Below are 27,925 nucleotides of genomic sequence, written 5' to 3' on the forward strand. Positions count from 1 at the left end.
GGAGACTGCTCTTTTTTTTTTTTTAAGGGTTAGTGCATGTGCTAGATAAAACTTGGAAAGAATTTGGCAAAATACCTGTGAAAGAAGGTGAGAAATGAGGTTGTTATGCTAGCAGCACAGATGGACTGGAAGACATATGGGAAAGGTAGCTTTTTAAAGTTATTTTCCTCAAAAACAAAGGATCTTTTATTAGCATAAAAGCTTTTAAAGTAAGGAAGGGGGAAGAAATTTTAAGGATTTTTTTAAAAACACACACACCCTAAAGCCATACCAAACTTGGGAGGGGGGGGACCCTTGAGAGCTTATTTTCCACTCATTATTCTTTCTGGCTTTTGTGAAAGCATGTTACATTTGCAAATAATGGCATGTTTCTAATATCTGTTCCCAAGATCTGGTTCTAGACCTAACGCTCAAGTGCGCAAAATCAAGGCATCCTAGCAACCTTACTGTATCTCACCTTTGATTTTCAAGCAGCAATTTAGATTCCCACAACGTAATTTTGATAAAAGCATCTCATTCTGTTGCACAATATTATACACCATTTTTTTTTAAGAAAAGAAAAGCTGGACAGAGATAATGGGAATCCCAACCAAATAAATGTTCTTTTTGAACCACTTAAGAAACTTAAGAGGGAGAATGTTAAAACCAACACTTTGCAGAAGTTAGAAGCCTTCCTGGAACACCTTTTTCTTTCAAGGTTTTTTTTTTTTTTTTTTTTTGCTTACTAAGCTACAAGGAAAGAAACGCACTGTTGAGACTTTCCTGAAATATGCTTTTAATAACCTCACCGATTCAATTGTTCAGTACGCAAGCCTCTTAATACTACATGGGCAATTGCTGTTTCACTGATAGCTTACTAGCTATCTCACATAACTTCCCCAAGGTAATGCACAATTGCATCACAACTTTAAGTTCCAGTACTCATTTGTTCCTACCCTGACTACAGAATTCAGATTTCTAGCAGTGCATCGGATACTAATGTCTGCTTCAGGAAGGGGAAAGAAAAGAAGATAACTATCCTTTACTTTATATTATTGGAATAACTTTACTGTTTCTGGGCTGCAATTTATAAATGCTTTGCAGCGTGAATATGTTTCAGAAGCCCACACCAAGATTGTGGAAAAAGAAGAAAATGTACAAGCACTGGCAGTTGGTTTTTATCTGTACAGTGGTACCTCGGGTTACATACGCTTGAGGTTACATACGCTTCAGGTTACAGACTCCGCTAACATGAGAACAGAAATTGTGCTCCAGCGGCGTGGCAGCAGCAGGAGGCCCCACTAGCTAAAGTGGTGCTTCAGGTTAAGAACAGTTTCAGGTTAAGTACGGACCTCCGGAACGAATTAAGTACTTAACCCGAGGTACCACTGTATCTGGTTAATTTTAAGTCTCTTTGTTTTCAGAATTTTTTTAAAAAGAATATTATATCTTTTTATGTAAACTGCTTAGATTTTTTTAAAGCACTTTTTGCATCCTGCCAAATAAGTTTCTTTTATTATTACAAGAAATATAAGGTCCGTCCGTCCCCCAGGAACAAAAGTGGACAAAAGCAGGCATTTCCTACCATTCAAAGCAAGGTCAATTTACAGTAATGGGCAAGAAGAAATAACCTGGGCTCATACATGGCACAAACTATGACCATCAATGAAGGCATGGACAGGAGGGAATTTGCTTCCCCACATATGTCAGTAAAGCAGTACTTGTACCAAGTACTGGAATACACTTCAGTGAATTTCACAAGATTGGGGGATTGCGCATTTACAACTGAAACAAGCTGATATGTCTCCCCAGGCTGCAGAACTCTTGCAAGATTACTAGCCTGCTGTGAAAGCATGGTTGAAGAAGGGTTGACATCATTACTGGGAGCCCCCAAACTTGGTATGTTTAGGCTTGCAAAGCAATGAGCAGAAGAGAGGTTACCAAAACAACATCTCAGAAAAGGCTTGATTTTTTTTTTTTCAATTACAGAAGCAGATTAAATACCAATATTGTAATCCCACACCACTAACAGCAGAACGAGTAGCGCTTCAGAGCCACTCCAAAAATGGTTACACTAATGGAAAAAACTGCTCTGATATAAAAGTAGTAAGGTAGGCATTGTTGCCTCGCAACAAACCAATTGGTGCAGCAGTTTAGCGAGCAGATTAGCTACAGCAAGAGAGTGTGCATCTTTGTATATCGTTGCAAGTCACCCCAGATACAGCTTCATGTGCATCAGTCTTTAGCAGGCATGGTGAACTAAGTAACGTGACAAGCAGCCATATATTCAGAAGTTGGCACCATTTAAAAGGCACATTTGTGACAAAACAGAAGACAATCTGCTTTAAAAAAAAAGGGGGGGGAGCTTACCTTACAGTTCCCAGAATCTGTATTTAAATCAATCTCTTGCAATCAGAAGTAACCACAAGATTCCAACTCCTTAAAGCAAGGGGTCTAAGAAACCAAACCACCTAGGAAGGGAAAAAGAAGAAAATGTAAATTTCTGAGAATGAAATTCAACTGAAATATATAAACAAATAAATTCATGTTAGCAGAAGTTTCATATACAGCGCTTAATTTGAAGGACAATGATTCTCCCCACAAGAGAAACAAAAATATGTACACAGAGAGACAAATAGTTTCGTTGCCTCCATTACTTACACAGAACTAAATCTGACAACAAGGCACCATGCTATAATATCGCCAACGACAGTATTTTTACCAAAACTTTGGGCTGGATGAAAGCTCATGCACGCATTTAGCCAGAATGGAGCGGTAAATCTTTTGCTGGATCATACCATTTTAGTACAGCGGCAGGGAGAATTCAAACACCCCTACCACCTGCACCCTGAAATGATCCAGTCCACAAAAAGTGAGGTTTAGTCTTTACTGTTTTGATTCCACTGGCAGATTTTGAGCAGGATAGCAAGCTGTTTCCTTCAAAAGGTGTAAAAACACCCTTAAAATACTACCTGAAACCCAAGGTGGTATTGAACATATGACATAGTGTTCAAGAACAGCATGAGAAGGAATCTATGCATAATAAAGGGGGAAACTACAATAATAAACTTTTGCCCTTAAGGAAACATGCTAAAGTCACAGTTCAATGGGTGATATTCACCTAATTTTTTATACAGAGTAAACCTACTGAAACTGATTAATTTCACTGGGTATACTGTCAGTAAACCTAAGTTGCATACCGACCATTTTTATTTTTATTTTTGAGTACGGACAATTTTGGTACCCAGTTATAAAAGAACATCAAGACAGTTTTATATCCATGTGCTCTAGCTCAGATGTAATAAATGTGGAAATAATCCTAAAGACAGGAGGTGGCATGCATTCCTACAAAATGAACTGCTGCCATTACCTCAGAATCAATATAATTTTTTTTCTTTTAAAGTGAATATAACACCACATATTGATTTTGTATTTTCAGTACATCACATTTCAGCCTCGTGTAACAAAGATTTTAGAGAGACGGGAGAAAGGAGTCCTGCAAAGGTAAATGAGATACTAGATAGTTTAGTAGCTGAAACTGAGGGTCATCTCACAGTTATGCTTCTCCAACCTGTGTAGGAAAAGAAAAGCAAAATCCATATGTACAAGTGAACAAGCCACGCTTTTCACCGTGACGCATGCTAGGAGACTATGTTTTGACACCTACAGTGCAGCGCTCAGGTGCAATACCAAGCCATTAAATCAGCAAATCAGCATCTATTTGGCTTGGCACTGCATTTGGGGCTTCTTAAGTTTAGAGAAAAGGTAAGGAAGTAGGAGAAATGAAAGAGGTTTCTAAAATTATGCATGATGTGAGGAAAGCCAGCACTGGGAGGAAAGAAGCAGTGGACTGATTCCCATATAATGCTAAGCCATAATTGTTTATCAAACCATTGCTTGTCTCACAGATGAACAAACCATGGCTCGTTCTCTCTAGTTTGTGTTGTCTTCCATTAATCACACGTAGCAAAGGCAATTCAAAATACAATAAACACCAACACAATCAGCTAGTTTGGCATTTTTCGGAGGGAAAGGTACAGTAGCTTAAAGTCAGAATCACTACAGTGGTACCTCAGGTTACATATGCTTCAGGTTACATACGCTTCAGGTTACAGACTCCGCTAACCCAGAAATATTACCTCAGGTTAAAAACTTTGCTTCAGGATGAGAACAGAAATCGGGCTCCAGCGGCGCAGCAGCAGGAGGAGGCCCCATTAGCTAAAGTGGTGCTTCAGGTTAAGAACAGTTTCAGGTTGAGTACGGACCTCCAGAACGAATTAAGTACTTAACCTGAGGTACCACTGTACTTAGAACTGATTTATAATGTCTATTAAAAACTAATCCAATAGGTCTCTAGTTGTTTCCATGAATCTGAGGAGGTTGTCTTGATCGACTCTTGCTTTTCATATGGTAGAGGAGTGGATGTTGGGTCTTGTAAAGGATAAAGGACTCACCTTGCCTCTGGCTATCCTGACCTGGCAGGTCAATCAGCCAAAACTGTAGACCACACCTGAGCATACCAGGAATCTATTGACAGCCCTGGTGCAGAGGGCAAACATTTAGTTCTTTCTAAGCAGGCAGTTACCAGCAAAAATATCAACATCTCCCAATGAGATTTAGCTATTATTATATTGATTTAGCTATTATTCCTAGCAAGGCTAACAAAGCAGTTGGGTTTAACATAATATTACAAATTACTCCTATTTCTTCAAAGACTGCTGACTAAAAGCAGTACAGCTTGTCACAGTGTCACCAAAGATGTAGGAAAGTCCCTAAGGTATATTGCATCCCCTCCAACATTGGGCGCTTAATGTACTCTTTTGCTGTTTAATTGTCATTCATCCAATAATAAACATTTTTTCTCTATTAAATTATTCCCGAAAGCCTAGCTCCCATAACAAAATTATACCACATAGTAACCATTCTGCATTTGTAAGAACTAGATTGTTTAGTGCGACAGCATCTTCACTTTGGAACTACCTGCCTATTGAGATCAAGAAGGTGCCTCCAACAATACTATTTTTGTTTTTTTAAAAAATAATTTTTATTAACAGACCAATCAGATCACATTAATTCCAAATCACATTAGTTCCAAATTACACAGCCAGATTTTTAAAATTTTGTTGGGGGTACCCATACTTCGAGCTCCGAAAGGGATCCAAACATCACTCTTGCTGCTGCTTTAATTACCCAACTATACTATTTTTGGCACCTGGTAAAAACACTCTCGTTTAGACAAACCTACCCAGATGCTAAGAAGGTTGAGGTAATTTTAATCCGTTTCAGTGTTTTAACTTTTAAAGTATGGCTGTGATTTTTTCTTGATTTTTAAAATCTTTTTGTAAACCACTGCAGGTGTTGTTGTTGTCATTGTTTACAATCAAGCGCTGTATAAATTTTATGAAAACAAACAAGCTAACATACAAACCAACGCGCCCCCCCCCCGATAAATACCTAGAGAACACTGGGGTGGTAGAATCAATATCAGCACTTATGAAAACAAGCTGTCTAAAAAAAATAATGTTCCTATGCAAAAAATATGCGGACAAAAGAAAACCTTAATCGATCAATCAATCATTTTATTTATACACGGCCTTTCCAAAGTCAAAACCATGCTCAAGTTGGCTTACAATATATTATTATTCCACTTATGGCCAGACAGAAACACTTTGTTCTGATAAGAATTAAGCTGTTGTTGATGATATATATATATATATATATATACACACACACACACACACACACACACACACACTGGTACCTCGGGTTACATACGCTTCAGGTTACATACACTTCAGGTTACAGACTCTGCTAACCCAGAAATATTACCTCAGGTTAAGAACTTTGCTTCAGGATGAGAACAGAAATCGTGCAGCGGCGCAGCAGTAGAAGGCCCCATTAGCTAAAGTGGTGATTCAGGTTAAGAACAGTTTCAGGTTAAGAGTGGACCTCCGGAATGAATTAAGTACTTAACAAGAGGTTCCACTGTGTGTGTGTGTGTGTGTGTGTGTGTGTGTGTGTGTATATATATATATATATATATATATATATATATACACACAGTAATACCTCCGTGAATGTCCACCTTGTCTAGCGTCCATTCCGGCGAACGTCCACGGCAAACCCTGAAGTACCGGGACAGGTAACTTCCAGGTTTGCCGCTTGTGCATGCGCAGAAGCGTAAACCGCTCCACGCACATGCGCAGATGTGGGACTTTGCCCTGCGTCCGTTTCGGCTAACGGCTGGGGCTCCAGAACGGATCCCAGTCGAAACAAGGTATGACTGTATATTATATATTTGTGTAGCCTTAGGAGCTCAACATTGAGAGATAAAAGTTATTAACCATGTGGCAGGTGCATGATTTTCTGTTCTTCTACAGGGTTGCACTTTCCCTACATTACACTGAACACCAGGACTGAAAAGGAAGGACAACAGCAAGATCATGTATACTACCCCACTTCCAGCATCTATGAATTCAGTTTAACTCATTCACGCATCCTATGTACATACGGCTACTGCTGTGTAATTAGAGTGGCTGGGGAAATCCTTTTCTAGGGTTCCCAACAGGCCATAAGGGCTCCTAAATTGGATAAGCAAAAGAGCTAGCTGCACATGTATTAAGCTCAACACAGGGACATTCGAGGCAGAGTTTATGTGAGTAAGAAAATCAAAATTTTGTACAAGTAGAGAAGCATGGTAACTGCAACAGTTCATAATTATGGCGACACACAAATTCTTATGCTAGCAGCTCTTTTCTTTCCATGCACAGTTCTCTTTGGACCCAACCCCAATTCTTTTATATAAAATGGATTATATATTCCCCAAGGGCACATAAGGTGTTTCTGTGTAGTTCACATAGCAAATTTAACAAAGGTTAGGAGACTAAAGTTGGCTATCAAACACTCATTTATAGTTGGATTATTCTACCTTTTAAGAGAAATGAGAAGGAGTGGCACATATACCACACCTAAAATGTAAGGAAAGAATAATAGAAAAATATGCAATATAAATATAATCTTGTGTAATAAAACAGCAAAAGTTGCCAGGGACATTTTAAAAAAACAAAAACAGGAGGTTTATTAAGTATGAAAAAATGTGCTATTTGCTAAATGTGCATCTTACCAATACTCATATAATATAAACTTAAGAAAACCAAGCCTATCTAATTATTTAACCTCTATTTTGCTTTACTGTAAATCCTAATATTTATGTGAGATAACTCTCCATTAAGCAAGATAATATGAGCAGAAGGGGAAGCTTAAATAGTTTTTTTTTTCTTTTTCCTTCTTGGCGTCTTTTTATTCCTTATCTTTTTTATTAAATTTTAGGCAAAATTTTTGCAAATTGTAGAGCTAAATTTGCTAATAGAATCTATGTATAAAAACTCTGTATATGCCAACTTGGCATTTATTAACAAGTTTGAAATTTAAAATAAAGCAAGATCACACTGCAATATCATTTGCCCTTCGATTTCTCTTCTCTGCCCAACTAGAGACAGGCTCAAGTTAGATGAGTATTATTGCTGAAGGATAAAGCGAATTCTTCTCTGGGTATTTCAGTGCTGCACAAAGCAGTATGAAAATCTTCTCTTCCTACTTTGGTGTATTTTAGCAATTGATGTATTACTTATACTACATAAAATACCACTGCACATTTGTAGATGGCAGTGATTTACTTTTTCCCTATCTTAGAAGTGTGTGTATAACACACTATCTATGCTATTTTCTAAAAAAAATAGTGGCAAAAAAATATATATATCAAGACAGCATACAATAATATGCATAGGTACAATAAAACATAAGGTATCATAAAAAAACAGAATTACACAACATGAGTGAGTGGCTCATCTTCAGAAAATTTTAAGCAAATGGCTTTACTTTGTTAAGCAGGTCTGTTGGCATAATGAGGTCTTCAAAAGACTCCTGAAAGTTAGCAGTAAGGATACCTGCTAAATCTCTGCTGGAAGAATATTCCACATTGTGGGACTGGCAATATTAAATACTCGACTTAAAATCAGCTGGGCACTAACAGTGCTGCTACAAAGGATCTCAGTGATCAAGCTTGGATGTAAGGGCTCAGGTATCCTGGACCCAAGTCTTCTGGGCTTTGTATATTAACACAAGAACCTTGAACCTCAACCAGTAACATATGGGAAGCAGATATTTTCACAGAGGTGTCAAATGCTGTCAGCTGTCTGCCGCCATGTGTAGTTCTGCACTTGCTGGGCCTTCCAAATCAGGCCCAAGGGAAGCTCAAACTGAGTGCATTGCAGTAATTCAGTCTTGAGGTTACGAATACATGGGACTACAGTGGCCAGGCTGTCCCATTCCAAACATGGCTATATCTGGTGCACCAGGCGAAGCTGCAAAAAAGGCATTCCTAGCCACAGAGGTCACTCTTGTGTTTCTAACAACCAAGATGGATCCAAGAGCACCTCCAAGCTACATACATGCTCCTTTAGAAAGAGTGAAACCCTGTCCAGAAAAGACAGTTGGCCTATCATTCAGACATGGGAACCACCTACCCACGGAGCTTCCATCTTCTTAGGATTTAAACTACTGGGTCTCATCCAGTCCACCATTGCACTCAGGCGCTAGTCCAGGGCATACACAGCCATTCCTGATTCAGATGTTACGGAGATATAGAAATACGTGTCACCAGCATACGGATGACACTGTGCTCCAAGATTCATAATGACCACGCCCAACAGCTTCATATAGATGTTAGATAACACTGGATACAGAATAGTGCCCCATGGAATCCCATAGCCAGGTGGCCAATGAGCATCCCCCACATGCTACTCCCTGGACATGATGGCACAGGTAGGATCGGAACCTCGGTAATAAGGTCAGAGTCCTCAATACCCATGCGGAATAAATAGTCAGCCCAGGAAAGTATCATGGTCAATAGTAGAAAAGCCACTGAGACACCTAGCATGGGTAACAGGGTCACACTCCCCCATCTCTCTCTTGATGGGTGATCAAGGCTGATGGGTGATCAAAGCTGATTCAGTCCCCAAACCAGCCATCAACCCAGATGAAGTGGACCCAGGTAATCAGGGTCAATCAGGAATACTCTGCAATTGTTCAGCAACCACCTTATCCGCCGCCTTCCCCATTGTCGAAAGTGATACTGGCAACTGCCTGGTAGCTATTACATAGCACTTGGTCTAGGTGAGGCTTTTTGAAGAGCAAACACCACCCCCGCTTCTTAAGAGCAATGGGCACCACCACCCCCCCAATCATGCAATAATTCTTTCACATACACCTGTACCAACTTGGTCAGCCTGTTCCGACTAGCTTTAAACCAGCCAGAAAAGGCAGGTGTCCAAAGGGCACGTGGTCAGATGCATTCCTTTGATGACTGCCGGGAAATTACAGGGGGTAAATTAGCAGCTTTTATTTTTCCTTCAAAACTTTCCAACAAACACTGGGTGAAAATTGATGTTGTGATAGATGTAAAGCTTAAAAACACCAGTCTGTGTGACATATTTGGATGGAAAATTAGACACTCAGAAGTTTGGTTGTTTTCAGGCACACGGAGCTTTCAAGATTGCTGCCAACACTTTCTGACATTACTGCAAGCTATATATTTCCAAGAGTCCTAAAATCGTATTGTGTGGCTTTTTTGGGGTGTGTGTGTCAGATTTAAGAGAGAAACAGAGAGACTGAAACATTAGCAATGGGGGAATCACAGATGCAAACCCAGAAACGCCCCCTTTAAAAAGCACGATGTATGTTTATTAAACAGGAACTTGCAGTCTTACACTTTCTTGTTTTATATGCGAAGTAGGATTCCCCCCCCCCCCAATCTTTGCACACTGTGAATGAATACAGTTGCCAACTGGCTAGGAAAAACAAAGAAACGGAAAGAAATTCCTGAGGTTTGGCATACAGAAATCATAAAATGATTTCCAAATTCTTCCCCGTTATTTCTGCATCGCTTTAAGGTGGCAAATCTGTGTCTGGGCTGTACTACTTCAGGTCACAGATTCAGGGAAACATACCTGATTATATTTTTTTACATACAAATAAGTTCTTTTCACACAGGAAGCTTTAATTTTTTTGTATGGAGAAGCGTTTGGTCGTATCAACCTCCACCTGTAGCCTGATGTATGGCAAGATTTACGTTCGAATGATAACCCAGCCCAAGCCCACGAGGGGGCAGCTCTAGGAGACAGTTCATAAGACGGCAACGATGTATGAGATCCACCCAAAGTGGAGCAAATAATCTGTTTCACTGCGGGCAAGGCAGACTTCAGTCTTGTTGGATCTACTTTGTTTTTTACTAGTCCACCAGCCAGAGTAGGGTGCAAAAGAAATACAGTTGGAATTAAAGAACACAATACAATGTGAGGCAAAAAACTTGTTTTCGGTACCAGAATTGAGGGACATGAGGTGCAGTCATACCTCATGTTACGTTTGCTTCATGAAACGTTTTTTCAGGTTGTGTCCCGCGGCAACCCAGAAGTACTGGAAAGGGTTACTTCTGGGTTTCGCCACTCTTCGCCGCTTGCACATGCGCAGACGCATGCGCAGACACGCAAAATGATGTCACGCGCATGTGCAGAAGCAGCGAATCTTGCCCCACTGCGGGTTGCATTCTGGAACAGATCCCGTTCGCAACCAGAGGTACCACTGTATTGTTCACAATCCTTCCATATAAGAGTCCACTTCTGCATAGTCCCCTCCCACAGTTCAACAGTCTTAATTTAGAACAGAAAGAAAATGAAGGCTATCTAACTATCCCCACAGGTTTATGGCTGAGTGTGCAACCACTCACTACCAATATTGCAGTCCAATCTGTATACCATTATCTTTATGGTCACATCTACTGAATTACAACAAACTCGATTAATATAAAGTCCCAGGGTGAGGTTCACACATGCTCTAATACACACAGGTGACACAAAGAGAAATTAATAGATTTGGTCATGATCAGATTGGGATTCCATTCCCAAGGTCACAGACAATGTGTCTAGTGGTCATTCCTATCAGACCTTGAATTAATGACAGAATTAAAATCATCATCTTCATTGATTAAGTGTTTCTCACCAAGGGAAAAAGCATGATCTTGAGAACTCTTGATGAAGCAGAGATTCATCCCATGCTACTCTTGGATGGACTCTATAAAGACACAATGCAGGTACATTAACCTGAATGACACTGAGGCAGTCTTTCTAGCAATTTGGCTTGCTTTATTTCCACCGTAGCCTCTTCCACCTCATTTGAGCGAGTGAGCACACATTTTAAATCACGATGAGAGACTCCAATTTTCACATCTTCATGGATGCAGTGTCAAATATATTTGTAATGGGTTCATCTATTATCTGTCAGTGCTGAGCAAACTAGGTGAGAAAATAATGGTTAGTGGTACATTAGGTGGAATCCATGCCTGATGAAAATGAACACAGTGTTAATGGAGTTGTTAAGAGTTTTGTTTGTTTGCTCAATCCATGCAGCCCATCTCAAGTTCATAATTGCATCTCATATAGGAGCAGGGGGTTTAAAGAGCTAGGTCTCTTTTTTGCAACATAGCTCTTTTATTTTAGAGGCACAAATCTGATAGATATGCTCAAACGACTGCACCATAGTAGCTTTGCTGGCAGTAAAGGTTAGTTTATAAAAACGCAGGAAGAAAGGAAAAGAAATATGAGCAATAAACGGAAGTTACCATATAAAAGCATGGAAGAGGCCTTGACAAAAAAAAAAATGCTTGATAAGGCACTATGATTTCTCAGCTCAGATTTGTTGGTGTCCAGAAAAGCACGCAGGTTCTCTGAGGATATAAAAACTTAAATGAAGAGGCTACCATTTTGATATTTGTAAAACAGGAATTGCTAAATGAGGAGCATTGCAGAGGTGGAGTGGGAAATGAGAATCAACAAACAATCTAAGCTAGCATTCCTCCCTCAGAGACTCGCAGTTAGAAAATGGAGGCAATACTGGAGTCCTTGTGCTGGAGAAATGGCTTCCAGTTTCCTAACAGACTGATCACAGTGGGGAATTACTTCTCTGGAAACATGCACAAAATCAGGCAGTATTAAGCTTCCTGCACTGGACTGGATCCAAAAGTCAAAGCTAGCCACCCAACATCTGGTCCAATGAAAGAAAAGACTCAAAGCACTCCATCTGCAACATGTTTTTACGAGTCTCGTTTATTCATTATATGTGGAAGCAATGCCTTTGATCCAGTATGTGTGATATAGCACAAGCAGAAGGCAGTTCCAAGTGTGCAAGCTGGGGAGAGAAGTCTCCACCAATACGTGCCTCCAGTTGTAGCTCTCTGGGCCACATCGCACACCGTCAAGGGGTCACCTGACCATCCTAGGTGGCTTTTTATTGGGTCCAGTGAGTTGCAGCACAAAGTCTGTGCGAATCCAAGCCTGTTCCTCATATTTTCTAGGGAGAAAGTGGTGCCAAGAGAAAGTCCATCGCTGAGATCAAATTTTGAACCAGACTTTTACTTAGACTTGGATATATATATATTATCTATTTATTTAATTCTGTGTACCTAAAAATGCTCTGGTGGGTCTCCGGATCACAAGTATCCTATAATAAACTGCATGACTCATCACCTGACAATGGAAGAGGATATTATGCAATAAAAATAGATATAAATTTAATGCATCTAATCTCTGACGGATGAAAAGAAGTCTATCGTTTTATTTTTCCAAGTTAACATTAATGTTTAATATACTGGAGAGAACTGCTTCACAGAGTTCTACATTATTCAGTAACTTGTGCAATCATAAAGCGGCTTTGCACATCATTATTGTTCCAAGACTGTCCACTTCCTATAGAATATCTTGCTTAGGCAGCTGTGTACCTTGTAGGTAATGGACACTTTTGACACAGAAAAGTGAAGGTCCCCTAACAGTCAGTTGTCATTTCAATAGAACTCCCCCACTCTCCATCCCTCCCAGCTAGGTAACACGCAAATTATCTGTGCTGGCCTCTGCTTAATTTATAGCACACCTCCATGTCATAAACCAATTATCAGCATTTGACACAATCAGCACTTGCTAGTTTGAAAAGTAATTAAAATTTCTGAGCTGTCTCCTACAATAAAAAACACAATCTGAAGTAGCACTACTGAGAAAGTTGTTACGCTCAGCCCATCATTCCAATTCCACCTCTATCAATCATGGTAGGTCTCAGTGAATAATACAGAGCCGAGGCAGATAAACAGCAGTGTTTATGATGTACAGCTGGTGGTACTTACCATTAACAGCAAAAGGAGCTTCAGTTAAATTAACATTCTTCATTCTTTCATTGCCATTTGTGGTTTGACAGATATACCTGGAGCCCATATAAATGACTCCTAGGAGCAAGGATGAGCTGTCTGAATGCTATGCCATAAACTAGATCCCCTTATGGAAGCCACCACTGTAATTAAAACTCTGGAGGAGAGAGTTATGCTATTAGAGGTATTGAGTGGAGGTAGCGTGACCTACTTTAAATTTTAACAACCAGTCAACCACCAAATACCTCCATAGTTACCAAACTAAAACTCCACAATGTTCTGCCCAATAAAGATATTTCAGATTTATCACCTTCTTCCATAATTTCTCTTGATGATGGGGAGAGACGCTTAAGTATGCGTTAATCTTGTGCCCCACCCACTGAATTCCTTCCCTAAACCCTGTTTGTTCACAAGCTTTTATTTGATGGAGAAACTGCAGCAGCTGGTTCTGCTGGCAAACATACAGCATCATTTAATCTCTTGGATACCAAAAGTCAACTGAACTCTGCAGTGTTAAAGTTTCACATAAGACTTGGTTTGGAGAATAGAAAGACTGTTACTGTTGTACATTCACTTGGAGCCTGAAGACAGAGGGGTTTAAAGTTGTTCAGAGCCAATCCGCACACTCAAGAGAAGCACAGACGAGGTTCAAAGACAAAATCACTTCAGAATTCAAGCTGGGTGTTGTATGGTCAAATGTTCCCATACATTAAGAAAACCCTACACTAGGAATATGAAGAGATGGAAAGTAAGAAAATCAAGGAAAAGTGGACTTTCCGTGTCCCAGACTCACATTGAAAAATCCTATGAAATATTTCCTGTTCCTGAATGAGCAACATTATCTAAATTGAATAAAAGGCACATTAATTTCCATGTTCTCTCTAGAAACACATGCACTTCTGTCTTAAGCCATAGCTTTCCTTTGCTTACTACCATAATGGCGCTTTCCATTTTCCACTCCCCAAGTATCAATCTGCAAAAAGATATGTTTAGTTAGCTTACACCACATTTGCTTGTAACTCCCATGTCCAGCACTGTATATTGGTGTGTTTCACTCCTTCAAAATATAGGATAATTCTACATACTAAAGTTTGGTTGGAATCCGTCTGTCTCGGGAGACAACGCAAGAGTTCTCCGCCTTCGGGGGAGAAGCAAAAATGTTGGTGAGTTACAGCACCTGCTGTGGCTATAGAGATGGATATGGGAGAGACATGTTTGGTTGCAGGTGGGGCAGATGTGTTGATGCAGGTCCACCATGACAGTTCTTCACTCTGCTCTGCCTTATACCAAAGTAAAGCCATTGGTCTATGTAGCTTAGTACGGTCTACACTGCCTCACCAGTGTTCTCACCTGGCTCTTTGTGGTTTCAGGTTGGAGAATTCCCTCACCCACACATATCAGGGCCATGACTTCAAGAACTTCCAAATTTCCAGGAAAGTTATATTTAATCCCCTACACACATTTCCTATGCTGGAGTTCAGAGGGCAGAATTTCAGCCCAGATTTGACTCAGACATCATAGCTTTACAGGTTTTAAAAATAAACAAAACATGCAGCAGCATTCAGACATTCAATTAGCAAGCTGAGGTTTTATGGAGCATCAAAAAATGCCTGCTGTAGAAGTAGTTACATCAATACTACACCAGAGGCAAAAAAAACCCCAACCAAAAAGGAAAATGTGCAGGCAAAGAAAGCAAATGATGGTATTCAACAAGGTAGTACAATAACAGTCTTTGTGTTATTAATAATGTATTTTTAATGGTATGCTTTGAAGAATTTATAAATTCAGATTATTAACATGGCCTAGAGTGAAAAGGTGGATTAACAAAGGTCTAAAGCTAATATTTATTGCAAACACACACACAGTCTATGCTTAGTCTGGGGTTATAAAAACAATTGTTTGGAGTGAACCGTGCTTTTTAAATAAAAAATAAAACTTTTGTGCTTCAAACACAGAAGCGCTTGTTACAATATTGCTGCTTTTGATCCAAAACATATTTTAAAAACAATCCCTGACTATGAAAATATACAAGACTCAGTTACTTCTTTCCTTGCACGAATCCAGGCTAAAGGAATTTCAACACCCACCTAGGGCAGTAAGGAAGACTGTAAAGTCTGAAAGTATCTACTGCCAATTCCTCCTGAAGATCATTACATCGCAAAAGTGTACCGATAGCAGGCCTTGTTATTAATTAAAAATGGCTCCCTTGGTTAAGCTTCTATATTAGAGTGAGCACCTCTCTAATGGTCACTGAGGCCACACACATATCTGCTAGAAGCCAAGTGGAGTTGGCCTGGATAAAGTGAGAGAAACAGTGAGGCCCCTTTCCTTAGGTCAGCTGAGACCGATTGCATTTTACACTACTTCTGTTAGTCTTCTAAATAATAAATAAAAATGTATTGAGCCGAACGTTGCTGAGACAGAGTTTAGGGAGCTCACAGAGTTCATTCTGCTTGACAGAATATAGTAGGTGCTTCAGAAAAAAAGCTTACCAAGGCACCTTTTCCACACAAATAGCCTGAGGCAAATACTTAACTGCACACCTGGTTAATACTTCTGCCAAGGTTCATGGGAGTGTGCAATAAGGGGTTCTAATGCTTTCTAGCTTTAGAACACTTGACTTGGCAAACTAATAAGGTAAAAAAAAAAAGGTAAGGTAAAGGACCCCTGGACGGTTAAGTCCAGTCAAAGGCGACTATAGGGTTCTGGTGCTCATCTCACTTTCAGACCGAGGGAGCCGGTGTTTGTCCACAGACAGCTTTCCAGGTCATGTGGCCAACAGGACTAAACCGCTTTTGGTGCATGGAGGACCCTGACCAGTGCCAGAGTGCATGGAAACGCCCTTTATCTTCTGACCACAGTGGTACCTATTTATCTACTTGCACTTGCGTGCTTTCAAACTGCTAGGTTGGCAGGAGCTGGGACCAAGCAACAGGAGCTCACCCCGTTGCGGGGATTCAAACCTCCATGCCCAAGAGGCTCTGTGGTTCAGACCACAGCGCCACCCGTGTCCACAAACTAAGAAATGCAGGCCTATACCACAGAGCCTAAATGCTGTATGTCAACCGAAAAGTATGTATTGTGGGGGCCCAAGTACTACGATACATACATCTTGTTACTTTTGAATTTAGTTTTGTGGCAATATTGTCATGAGGGAACTGCTGCTTCCATTCTGGCCATCCCATCAGGCCTGCTAAGATCAGCAGCCTCTGGTGAGGAGAATTGAGTCATTTTAGGTCTTGTTCCTTTGCTGAGCTGCAAAAATGTTTTCCCCCCTCACTGGATGCTCTGTGGTGTGGTTCTGACTTCTAACACCATGTCTAACAAGCACCAGAGACTTCAGTAGATTAACAGTAACCTTTATTGGTCCATATAGTAAAGCTATGATTTTCCCAGTAGTGATGTATAAAAGTGAGAGCTGGACCATAAAGAAGGCTGACCGCCGAAAAATTGATGCTTTTGAATTATGGTGCTGGAGGAGACTCTTGAGAGTCCCATGGACTGCAAGAAGATCAAACCTCTCCATTCTGAAGGAAATCAGCCCTGAGTGCTCACTGGAAGGACAGATCCTGAAGCAGAGGCTCCAGTACTTTGGCCACCTCATGAGAAGAGAAGACTCCCTGGAAAAGACCCTGATGTTGGGAAAGATTGAGGGCAGAAGGAGAGGGGATGACAGAGGACAAGATGGTTGGACAGTGTTCTTGAAGCTACCAACATGAGTTTGACCAAACTGCGAGAGGCAGTGGAAGACAGGAGTGCCTGGCATGCTCTGGTCCAAGGGGTCACAAAGAGTCGGACACGACTAAATGACTAAACAACAACAACCTTTATTGTCTAAAAGTATCTACAACAGCCCTCAGAAACTCACTAATGCAGGTGTTAGCTGTCCTTCAGTCCAACATTCAGTTTCCATCCCATATTATGCTAGGTGTTGCCTTACCTATTCAGGATCACACTTCATCACAATACGCCTGAGCTGTGTTTCTGGGGGCATGGAAGAGATAACAAAAAAGGAAGGCAATATCTAACAACGGTCAACATACTTGTGTCCAATGACCAGACATATACATCCTCTTCAAGAGGGAGTGGCATTTAAGGAGGAGCTGAACAGCCACTACAGTACTTAAGAAACATTCCTTAGACACTGAAAAGCTTAATAACTAAAAATCCATTAGTTCCTAATATTTCCTTCATGGGCATCATGCTTGAGCTGGTAGTGGTCCTGCAAGTCTAGTGGCTCCTGAATGAAACTTATCCGAAGCCACTTCATGCCTCAATTTTCTCTCTAACACCCCCCCATGCTATTATCTGAAGCCACGTCAGTTGGCCTTCATGCCTCAATCTGGTACATACCTTTATTTCTCTCTAATACACAACCCACAGAATATTTTTTTAAATAGCTATGCTATGCATACATACACGCACCCTAAGCCATTAATTTAAGTCAGTATATCAACGGTTTAATTGTATTTAATAGTATTTAAACCATTAATGGGTAATAAATTCTGTTCCGCCTCCTCATGCGAGCCTTCGTGCTAAAGAGAACAGCCCTTTGTATACAACTGTTTTCCTTATCATAAATCCCCACACATGCTTGTTCTGTTTATCTTCCATTAGGATCTTTCACAGTACTGTGCCTTAGATCAATCCAGATGCTTTAACAGCACCTTCAGAAAGCACAGGGCCTAATGCTAACAGCCGTTTACAGAGACCAGGAATGCTAGTTATACAAGGTCATAACACAAAGCGGCTACTAAAGGCTGGTATCTGATGAGGCCCAAGGGACACTTGCTGATGTGCCTGGAAACATTTCCTTCACCAGGTGCAGGCCTACGAAAGACAACGGAGCATTGTGTAAGAACCGACCAGCTCTTGGGAGCAGATAAAATTAATGCCTAGCTGTAGTTTGCATCAAAAGAATGATAGCTCAAGCGAGGCTCAGAAGGAACAACAACAAAAACCAGTAGCAGAAACCACACTGCACAGGTTCTTTTTTCCACTGAAAATATAGATTAACAGTATGACTCAGCCACCCTCTCAAGACTAAACAGATTCAGCAGTATGCATGTAAGACAACATTCTATAATTTCTTCACCATTCGTTCGCATGCGCCAAGATGCAACCCACCTCTGCTGTGCATGGCAAAAGCACACATCAGGTCGCAGTGGGGGCAGCGATGCAACAACTTCCTCTCCGCGACGGCATAAGTGGATAGACACAAAAGGAGGTGACTATACCCAGTTTCTAGTTTAAATGATGGTGGGGAGGATGTATAAGATAGACAAAAACAATGGAATTCAGAGGCATTTGAACAGGCAACCAGGACACAAGCTTCAAAATACCAAAAGAGAAAAAGACAATGACATTTGGTATCCCAATTACGAAAATGGGTTCTCAAGGTGTAAGCATGTAAGATTCTGACTGGAGGAACTGCAAAGAAATCTAAAAATGAACAAGGAATTAATGAGGGACAAACAACAGAATTGTTAGGCAGTGCAGAGAAAGATATCACAACTGTGTTAAGCATTATTTCACACAAGCCACTTCACCTCAGTGCCTGTTTTTATGTTTTATTTTGTGCCTTATGAGAACATTACTGAGAGAAGGAAGTGAAATGAACAAGAACGAATTAGAAAAACTACTGGTATTTTCATAATACCTATATTATAAACATGCAAGATCCTACTTGCTCAAACATTACTAGTGATTAGCACCAATTCTGTAACGAGCTCTGCAAAGAGATTATGGGGTTTTATTGAGACTTGGATGGATGTGGTTGATTTCTTAATTTAACAATTTACACACAGGTCTTCCAATATCTAACACACAGCATGTGCTATGATTGGTATAAAGGGGTTCATAAGTGTTCCTTCAAACAACATGATTAAGGAGAACAATAATGACTGCACATAGCGTTAAATAAATAGGCTCCAAATGGATCAAAACTGTAAGTCTGGCAGTGCAGATATCAATTTTAAGTTATACAAACTATTTGAAATGCAGCCTTCTTTCAATAACACTCCTATGCGCCAAAGGAAAAAAATGAGCATTTTTATGCATTTCAGACACAGAACCCTTTGAAGATCTGAAGATAAACTACTTCTTTCAGATAATTTAGATTTTTATGGTATTTCCTGGTCTTGCCAGAGATGAAATACTATTTTGAAAATCATTGCTTTATACAATTTGGTTTGCATAGATTTTAGTTCTGAGCAAGACATTTACAATTCCATCATGCAGAACGATGGAATAGAAAAGGTAAGCTTCAGCCATGTATTGTTTTACTGTGACAAAAATGCTCTATTTTTTCAAAATGATCTTGCCTCTACTGCAATCATTTTCTTGATTAGATAGTTTTCTATATGCGGTAAGGCTGGGGGAGGAGAATAGCTACATATATTTTCTGGATTCATCTCCCCCTTGTTGACAAAAAAAAGTATGCTTAAATTCAATTATCTTCCCTTTCCTAAGCTCCTTATTATAACAGTCTCCAGGAGATGGATAGTGGTGGAACATAGACAATGTGGAAGCCCTTTCCTTGAACTTCAAAAGTAATGACCGAGAACTGGGTTGTTTTAGGCTGTCTTTTGGTTACAGCAGTCTCATTACTACACCATTTTGGTTCTCTAAGATGGCAGTACAAAGTTGGGGAAAGGAAGGTAGTGGCTATGGATATTATATGGTTTTGTGGACAAGGTGCTTGGATCCATTTGGGTGACCACTTATGCTCTGCACCCTTCCCCCTCTTGGCTAATAAAAACTAGCAGCGGGTGGGGGTGGGGGGACAACTGACTGGGCCAGGGAGGTGATTAATGCGGACTTGCAAGAGAGAGTGGTCCCTGCCTACTTGAAGGAGGGCAGTGGTAAAACAAGAGATTCTCCTTGGATTTGGAAAATCTAAGTAACCGCTGGCCAGTGATCAATCACTCCTCCTTGGGCAAGGTTCTTAAGCAGGTGGTTAAGCACCAGATCCAGGTCCCCTTGGAGGAAACTGCTTTTCTAGATCCATTTCAGTTTGGGTTTAGGCTAAGCTTTGGTACAGAAACTGCTTTGGTCACCTCTGTCGGCAGAGACACAGGTGTCCTATTCATTCTCCTTGACCTCTCAGTGGCTTTTAGAATCATAGAATCATAGAATCATAGAGTTGGAAGAGACCACAAGGGCCATCGAGTCCAACCCCCTGCCAAGCAGGAAACACCATCAGAGTACTCCTGACATATGGTTGTCAAGCCTCTGCTTAAAGACCTCCAAAGAAGGAGACTCCACCACACTCCTTGGCAGCAAATTCCACTGTCGAACAGCTCTTACTGTCAGGAAGTTCTTCCTAATGTTTAGGTGGAATCTTCTTTCTTGTAGTTTGGATCCATTGCTCCGTGTCCGCTTCTCTGGAGCAGCAGAAAACAACCTTTCTCCCTCCTCTATGTGACATCCTTTTATATATTTGAACATGGCTATAATATCACCCCTTAACCTCCTCTTCTCCAGGCTAAACATGCCCAGCTTCCTTAGCCGTTCCTCATAAGGCATCGTTTCCAGGCCTTTGACCATTTTGGTGGTATTCCTCTGTAGTAGCTGTCACGAGTTAGGGGTGGGGGGCACCGTTTTGCGGTGGTTCCAGTCCTACTTGGATGGTTGCTTCCAGAGGGTAGTGCTTGAGGAGTGTTTTCTAGGCCTGTGGAGCCTTCAATGTGGGGTTCCTCAGGGTTCAATTTTGTTCCCCATACTGTTTAACATCTACCCATTTTCTATGATGCTGAACTCAGTGTTAATGGTAAAACACTTTGCAAAAGGAAGCTGAACTGTATAAATCATACTGCAGCACAGTACAACGTCTTCAGGCATGTCTCCTTTTAATTCGAATCCTGTTTCCAACTGCATGACTCCAACACTAAGGATGAATGCTAATTAATGGGCAAACATTTCAGGTCACCTAGGCCATTTTTAAAGATGGTCTGCTTACATCTACCTGCAGGGTAGAAAGAGCCTCTGAAATTGGTTTTACTAGCCTGAGTGTGAGCCAAGGAGAGAGTTTTTAATTAGAGCTGCTTTTTTTTTTCTGGACTAAGTATTTAGCGATTCCAGGGCTGCTGCATCTGGTTTGACACTAACTGTTTAGCTGCTGCTTGTTGGATACCTACTGCAAAACCTATGTGCTTATAAAGAAGATATTACAGGACATCATTTTTTTAAAAAAAGTATTCAGCTGTCTTACCTGAAAAGTGAGCTCCTGAATGTCTGACTACTCAGGAAACCAAGTGGAACCACCTGTTATCTACAAAAGGTGGCATCTGTTAACAGACAGGTGCCTATGGAAGCTTCCAAGTCTGAAAAGAATTTCGGGTCTTGGAATGTCTTGCATTAGATAATAGGAGCTAAGCTGACATTACAATTACAGAAATAGATAATATTTAACTTAGAAATAAAGAACATTGCCACAAACTGAACCTATCTATTCATTTTTGCCACATTAGCATAGTCTCAATCATTTGAGAGCATTTCTTACCCTCTTCCAAAACACTTTTCAGATTAATAAACTGTTTAAATTGAAACAATAAGTACACCACCCTTATGTTGTAGTTTCTTTACCACATAAATACTTCATATACCTCTGTTAGCAGCTCAGCCAGGCTATTTTGTTTTCTACATTTTAAAGCTGTTGCTATGATATTCACAGTACTTTTTTAAAAAACTGAGGCGCCAACAGCATTCTTCATGTGAGTGACCTAAATATTCTCCTTTTCAATACAAAAATTCTAGTAACTGGTTCATTGAGAATAGCTTGAGGGAGAATTTTTTCCCCTAGTATAAGAGGAATACAGTCCAGACATTAAATTAGAACAATCCTCTGCAGCTGAGGAATCCCTACTTTAAATTTCTTAAAAGAAAATTAACTTGTGTTCCCAGTCTGAGCTGCTTCACCTTGGTTTGCAGAACAATGTTTTATTTCCAGGTTTTTTTGGTTTTTTTTAAAGAAAACAGCATTATTTATCCCTCCTAACATAAAGAGTTACCACCTCTAACAAAATCAATATTTCTCAATCATAAATAATTCCCCATTCATTAATAATCTCCCACCGTATTGGTGCTGTGCAGATGATTTCTTGCACTTTACTGAGGCTTTACTTAGTTTGCAACCCAGAAGCATGGTTAAAACTGATAACAAATAAGGACACAGAAAGATGAATGTTTCCAGTGCAAAAGGGACCCTTCACAAGGTCCAAAGTCATCCAGGATTTAATGTCTGGATCTCTTCTTCCAAAACAAGCTATCCTACCCCAAAGTTAAACTTAACCAGTACTGATATCATACCTGGCTTGGCACCAGCCAAATTCTGAAAGAACCCATTTTGACTGCATATATTTTTGAAAGGGACAAGCACACAATGCAGAAGCTATGCCTACATAGCCAAAGATTGCAAAACTATAATCTCACACACCAATATAAAGACAGTTTAATCTGAATAACTGTGTATCTACCATTTCAGAAGGTCTTGAAGTGCTTTTGTTGCGTGTCAAGGACCCCCAAGGCACCCCTGAATAAAAACACGTTCACACATCATTTTTGTTTTGGTTTTTGGCATAATTTTGGCCACAACTTTATTGAATTACAGTAAGTGAGTGGTTGCTTAGGCATTGGTTAGCGACTATCTGTTCCCACTTGGAGGTAGGAACAGAACTGTCAATCACACCCATGCGGAAGTCAGTAAGGGTAAGCGATTTTGGAGAGAGAAAAAGCTGGGTGCCAGATTCACATCTCTCCCCACATGCTCCCTGGGGCTCTTGCGTGGCCCTATCCCTTTGTCAGGGATACGGACAAAAGCATGGCAAGCCCCTGGATTCCTTTAACGCAATACCCTTGCAGCAGCATTGAAGGGGCAGGCACAGCCAACCTCACCCCCTCCACCAACCAAAAAGTTAACCAATGCCTAACCGCAACTTACAAGTTGTGACGATTTGCTACGCAGTAGGCAAAACCCAAATGGCACCAGCCAATCAGCCAAATGGTAAAATTCCTACCAGGCCCCTGCCCCAAAGCAAACGACCCCATGACAGGCATAGCAAGGTCAGCGCAAACAAACCCTAATTAAAGGGAGGGTGGGCGGGTAATCCGATGTGTGCAGTGAAAAGAAGAAGCTCAACACTGCACACAGGGACCTATATAGCACCCCCATCAATCAAATAAAATTGCAACAATCAATTTTCCCCAGCAACATTGGAGGTGCCCAATCAATTCCGTGGCCATCCAAACTAACCCGCCCAGCAACAGGGAATGTCATGGTTGCTCCCACCACAACACGTGCTCTCCATGAAGGAGAACCCGCTATCTCATAACATAGCTGAGAACATCCGTCTTCTTTCACACACCTATTTTGTAGTGCAAGGACACACAAGTCATCTGTCTACTGCCATTCGCTGCTGAATTGCCGCAGAAGTGTAAAGATGAAAACAAAACAGTTGCATGACATTTTGTTTTAAATTGTTTGTTTAATAAAAGGGGAGACCCTCTTCTCCACCAGGTTAAGACCTCAGCACCCTTGGCTAAAACAAAGGAACAAAACTCCCTTTAGGAGAGAGTCGAATTCATTTCCTCTTCAGGCTGTGTCATTTGACAATTCGGCACTCCAACGTTTCTCTCCAACCAGTGTGTTGCTAATCTAATCTAATGCAGCCCTGCTGTGCTATGGATATGTTTTACAATGCAAACACGATTAGCCGCACAGAAGTGGGACTTTATATGCATGGTACTCTTTGGGGAGCAAAAAAGTGTGTTATAGTGACATGGGCCTCCTTCATCAAATCTGTCCTATCAACACTTAAACAGTAAAGTGTTTGCTTCGGGTTAATCCTTAATCTTGAGAACTGCTTATTCTCTCCTCCTTCTGACTATGGAAAACTTGTAACAGGGAGGGACCACAGCTGCATGCAGAAAATCCCGGTTTGATTGACAATGAAACCGGCTGCATTCCATTACAGTCGTACCTCGGGTTAAGTACTTAATTCGTTCTGGAGGTCCGTTCTTAACCTGAAACTGTTCTCAACCTAAAGCACCACTTTAGCTAATGGGGCCTCCTGCTGCTGCTGCGCCGCCAAAGCACGATTTCTGTTCTCATCCTGAAGCAAAGTTCTTAACCTGAAGCACTATTTCTGGGTTAGCGGAGTCTGTAACCTGAAGCGTATGCAACCTGAGGTACCACTGTAGTTCTGACAGTTTGCTGGAGTGGGGGGCGAGGGAATGCTGTTAACTTTTGGGTATGGGAGGAAGACACAAAACAATGCAGTGAAAAAGCAGGAGAATCGATATGGCAAAATCCATCTTTAAAAACAATTTTGGCTCGCCTCCAGGAAATTTCCCTTTAAATTATTTTTGGGTGGCACTGGACCCACACAACACACCTTGCAAAGATAAAACCTTTAAGCTCACCATTATGCTGAAAAGGCTGTGGAGAATGAGGGCCCTATATTCATGTTTGGTGGGAGTGTACCAAGGTCCACACCTGGGGGGGGAAAGGTTTTTAACCTGACCTCCAAAATCACTAAAAAATCTATCCCTCCTAATTCAGCACTTGCCTTATTATCATTAGTTTTGACCCCAAATTCTACACTTATATCTAAAGAATTAATTTCCTTCCTGTTCACAGCAGCTAGACTAGTTATTGCCCAACAATGGAAGGAAACTTCTAAAATACCAGTAGATGATTGGGTTAATAACATCTAGAGCATTGCTCTATCAGAACTCCTCACATACCATCAGCGACTAATCAAAGGCATCTCCAAAAAAGATACCCCTGACACGATCTGATCTCCCTTTTTCTCTTTTATTGAAGAACAGCAGGATATTTTAATGCCACTATCATCACAGAAGTGTCAGTGGAGAGGATATATTGATTGAAAATATATTGTGTTGTAACTGTATTGTAACTTTTGAATAAATGTTTTTTTTAAACAACAACAAAGGAATGCAATGTTATGAGCTGTTGTTGTACAATAGGGTTGGGGAATGTTTGGCCTGCAGCTCCAACCAGCTTCCTCAATTGGTTTGGCCAACCCATGCCAAACCCATGTCAGGTGTAGGATAGGCAAAGGTGGGGCTTGGCCTTGGACAGAAGTTGATTATTCCACTTGTAAAGCACTGAACACAATCTTTTGCCTGCACAGTTGGATTTCAAGCTGTGTGGGTGCAAAAAACACACACAAACAGGTTGCATTCTGATGTCTGGTAATTGACATGTAGGCAACCCTGACCACTTGTCCAAACAGGCCTGCATGTGTTTATGTGGGAATAAGCAGCCTACTCACTGGCTGAATTCAGTCCCCCTCTCTTACTACACAACATTTAGAAGCTATTATGAGCCATGTAGTAACAAGCTTTGGAAGAGAAGTTACCTAAGCTTTGCAACAAATACTAAAGCAATGGACATAATTTAAGGGCCAAGCTACAATATACAGTGGTACCTCTGGTTACGAACTTAATTCGTTCCAGAGGTCCGTTCTTAACCTGAAACCGTTCTTAACCTGAGGTACTACTTTAGATAATGGGGCCTCCCACTGTTGCCGCGCCGCTGGCACGCGATTTCTGTTCTCATCCTGAGGTAAAGGTCTTAACCTTAAAGGTCTCTGGGTTAACGGAGTCTGTAACCCCAAGTGTTTGTAACCCCAGGTGTTTGTAACTCGAGGTACCACTGTACTCTGGATCTTAATTTCAGCAGGAAAAACTGCTTCTGACCATTAGTTCATGATCATTTGCTACAGGAGAGAGTCAGTGTAGAAGTAGTGAGTGAGAAATATTCAAGCCAAATCCATACCCAACTCTAACTTAGCTGGGCTGACAACTTTTCAAGCGTATCTCTTTCCAGGCTATAAAATATTTAAAGTAGGGATAGATAAATCTGTCATTTCTGGTTTCTCTCCGTTTCTAATTTTAAATTTCATTGTCAGTATTTCCACATCAGCTCATCATTAAGAAAACAAAAAGCTCTCATGAACTCACTAGTATTTTACCTAACAATTACCAAACATTTCTCTTAATATATACCTTTTCGCAAGCAATTTTTCTGAATATAATGCAATTGTGCATGTTGTTATTATTATTATTTGGCTAATATATACATTTTTATGAGCACTTTCCTCTAATGGGCACTTTTTCCACATCTGGCAGAAGAACTGCAGTCACAAAATGTTTAGATTACATGGAAATACTACTAAAAGCTCTAATCCAGTCCAAAACAGTCCGTGTCCTGGCCTGGCAAAGATAGGCTTTCCCAAGCAGGCTTAAACTTTTTGTAAACTGAAAGCAGTTTGTCTCATTTCTCTTTAAAGGTACCTCTTCCAATAAATTATTAACTTTCCTATGTACAGCTAGGTGAGCTTGTATTATTTTTCTGTAGATCTACAAGGCTATTTCAGATATACATTTGGCTACCCTGCCTCACTGATTTCTCTCAACTCCGCTCTCATTTTTGAAAGTTTATGAAGAAGCGCTGCCAGTATTATAATTTAACAATACAGAGGACAATTCCTACGGATGAGAAACAGGTTTCACAGAACCCTGAAAGCAATTGCCAAGATTCAGTGTTTGCCGAAACCACACATCCATATCCAAATCTGAGAAATTGCCAGCGATGGCTTTCTAAGGGCCAGCACACCAATAATAGTGTTTGTCTTCTTTTCCTTCTCTCCAGTTTTTATACGAAAGTTTGCATAAGGTTGCCTTAGACAATTCTGTAGGGGAACAATAATTATATGGGGAAAGGGTAGTGCTAACACACGCCTTTTTAATAGTCCTATCAACTACTAACATGGATTTTAGGAGATTTTGTATGGATGCAAATTAAAACAGGAGTTCTAAACCAAAATTGTAAAGCACAGATAGTCATGCATCGCCCTTCAGTCCCTGCCAAGCATGGTCACTGGTCAGCTATTATGGTAGTTGTTCAATAACATCTGAAGGGAACCAAATTGGCTACTGCTACTTAAGACGATGGCGTTTGCGTGTATGATAGTGAGCATCATCTTAGATGAGACACTCCCTCCTTTTGTGAAGAAAAGTTGGAACAATGTTGGATGTTGCTTAAAAGCATAAATTTAGGGCTGCCATATTTCAAAAGTGAAAATCCAGACACAAAAGTTATTGAGCAAAGTTGTTGAGTTTCGCAAATGAAGTTTCTGAGCTATTTTTAAGGAAGTTCTCCCAAAAAATCAACATTTCCGACACGCAGGGCCGGATTTAGGTTTGATGAGGCCCTAAGCTACTCAAGGTAATGGGGCCCTTTATATGTCCAGCTGTCCTTTGTCAACAACAAAGTGTCGCTGTTTTTTGTGTTGAACATATGCTATATGGTAATTTATGGACCTAATAGGTCTCTAAAGCCATTTGCACATAACAAAATATGTATTTTATCAAAGTAATTATTGAACTGAAATACATTCCATGTAGAATGTAGGCACCCTATATATAGGTAAAGGTAAAGGTACCCCTGCCCGTACGGGCCAGTCTTGACAGACTCTGGGGTTGTGCGCCCATCTCACTTAAGAGGCCAGGGGCCAGCGCTGTCCGGAGACACTTCCGGGTCACGTGGCCAGCGTGACATCGCTGCTCTGGCGAGCCAGAGCCGCACACGGAAACGCCGTTTACCTTCCCGCTGGTAAGCGGTCCCTATTTATCTACTTGCACCCGGAGGTGCTTTCAAACTGCTAGGTTGGC

General features: G+C 40.7%; 1 protein-coding gene and 1 long non-coding RNA gene across 3 annotated transcripts in view; one reads left to right on the forward strand and one right to left on the reverse strand.

Annotated features, from left to right (window-relative positions):
- KLHL29 (kelch like family member 29) overlaps positions 1-27,925 on the reverse strand; it is a 428,500-nt gene that overhangs the window by 369,377 nt on the left and 31,198 nt on the right. The window contains exon 2 of the mRNA XM_079969762.1: positions 2,350-2,450. The gene's annotated coding sequence lies outside the window, so the exon portion shown is untranslated. The remainder of the gene's footprint in view (positions 1-2,349; positions 2,451-27,925) is intronic.
- LOC307212781 lies at positions 342-6,434 on the forward strand. 2 transcript variants are annotated; one of them, XR_013837209.1, is made up of 3 exons: positions 342-493; positions 3,419-3,483; positions 6,360-6,434. It is a non-coding gene; the product is annotated as an uncharacterized lncRNA (long non-coding RNA). The 2 variants fall into 2 exon arrangements; XR_013837210.1 differs by lacking the exon at positions 342-493 and adding an exon at positions 1,545-1,878.

The sequence above is a fragment of the Podarcis cretensis genome (assembly GCF_951804945.1).
Source record: "Podarcis cretensis genome assembly, chromosome: 3".
Classification (NCBI taxonomy): domain Eukaryota; kingdom Metazoa; phylum Chordata; class Lepidosauria; order Squamata; family Lacertidae; genus Podarcis; species Podarcis cretensis.